Raw genomic sequence first — 1,823 nt, 5'->3', positions numbered from 1 at the left:
AGTTGGCACTAAGGTTTATTTCAACTTGTATTTTTCAATGTTTTTCTTTATCCTGGGTCTATGTTGAAGTGAAAGTTAGTAGCTTACATTTCAAAAGCTGCCGTTAAATGAAAAGAAATAGTAGCCTACAGCTTCAAACACTTGCAGAGGAGCATGTCCAAATACCATTATATAGTGAAACCAAGAGAAGAGCATATAAGAAACAATATTTGCAATCTAAGGTTATCTGTTAGGATTCCTGGTTTTCACCCAGGCGGCCTGGGTTCGACTCCCGGTATGGGAAGCAAAGCTCATTTGTCATTTTTCTGTAGTCAAGATTAATTAATGCTAAAGTAATGTAAATATACAATATTTCTACCATTAACAATTAATATTACTAGACCAATATCAAATGGAAAAGCCGAGTTATGTTATTGTAAACCACCTTCATGTGTTACTCTGTCTCTTGCTTTAATCTGAATTCTGTTTGTATTTATATTGCCCATCAACATGTCCCGCTTTAGAGGGAACAGTTTTTTTTGTGTTTGTTTTTTAAACCAGAAGAGTATAGAAAAAGGTGGCAGTGGCCCACATGGTGCTTAGGGTGGATGGACGGATAAAAAAAGCATACTGCAAACACTACAAATTATGCCGTATGCACCATTTACTTGGGAACCAGACACATTACATGAAGATATTAATTTCTTGCATAGATAGCTTCCTTTATTAATTCTGATTGTTCCTTTTCTAAAAATGTAATTATTTGATGGTAGTCTGAATAAATGGAAGACTTAGCCCTTTTTTACCTTTAATTAGACCTGTAATTAGGGATTGGAAGTGCAACATCAACCCATAAAATAGCATTTTTATGGGTCCAATGCATCTTAAATGCATGCAACTTCCTAAAATGAAAAATTGAGCTAATCTGCCACAGATAGCACTAAGGTTTATTTCAACTTGTATTTTTCAATATTTCTCTTTATCCTGGGTCTATGTTGAAGTGAAAGTTAGTAGCTTACATTTCAAAATAAACACTTTGCTATCCAAATAAAGCAAACCGATTTTGAAATGTCAGACCACGTTCAAGTTTTGTATCAAAAGAGGATTTTTGAAAGCCCAAGTGCCTTGTGTGAGGCTTGAACTCACGACCTTCAGATTATGAGACTGACGCGCTACCTACTGCGCTAACAAGGACCAGCTGGTGACTTTGGGAAATGTTGTCTCGTGACCCTTAATGTGCATGATATTCACAAAAAGAACTCAAAGAATATTAATAGACCAATATCAAATGGAACTTTGATATTTTTCAATGTTTCTCTTTATCCTGGGTCTATGTTGAAGTGAAAGTTAGTAGCTTACATTTCAAAAGAAACACTTTACTATCCAAATAAAGCAAACCGATTTTGAAATATCACACCACTTTCAAGTTTTGTATCAAAAGATTACTTTAAAAGCCCAAGTGCCTTGTGTGAGGCTTGAACTCATGACCTTAAGATTATGAGTCTGACACGCTACCTACTGCTCTAACAAGGCCCAGCTGGATATTTTTTTTTTCAATTTTCATGCTCCATTGAAGTCTATGGGGGAATACGTTATCGTGGTTGTGATGTTCTAACTTTTTCTTTTTGCACACATTGGGTTAGTACTCATGCAAAAACTTTTTACTTTCAACTTGTAATACGCGCAGTACCATGCACACAAAAAGCTTACTTCTAGCAGAGTTAACGCGCTAGTGCAAATTACTGCTCCACTAGTAATCTAGCCCTCTGTGTGTTAATGGTGAATGTGATGTGGCTTCTGCTGAGTTCATCAGGCAAGGAAATGCCCATGTGACCATGTTATAG

The 1,823-nt window shown here is 36.1% G+C and overlaps 2 non-coding genes across 2 annotated transcripts; both read right to left on the bottom strand.

The window, feature by feature from the left end:
* Positions 1-1,100: 1,100 nt before the first annotated feature.
* On the bottom strand, positions 1,101-1,173 carry TRNAM-CAU (transfer RNA methionine (anticodon CAU)). The gene has a single exon. It is a non-coding gene; the product is annotated as a tRNA-Met (tRNA).
* A 266-nt stretch (positions 1,174-1,439) lies between these two features.
* On the bottom strand, positions 1,440-1,512 carry TRNAM-CAU (transfer RNA methionine (anticodon CAU)). The gene has a single exon. It is a non-coding gene; the product is annotated as a tRNA-Met (tRNA).
* Positions 1,513-1,823: the final 311 nt, after the last annotated feature.

Source organism: Bombina bombina, unplaced genomic scaffold (genome assembly GCF_027579735.1).
Source record: "Bombina bombina isolate aBomBom1 unplaced genomic scaffold, aBomBom1.pri scaffold_408, whole genome shotgun sequence".
Lineage (NCBI taxonomy): Eukaryota > Metazoa > Chordata > Amphibia > Anura > Bombinatoridae > Bombina > Bombina bombina.
This window is presented reverse-complemented; position numbering and strand designations above follow the sequence as displayed.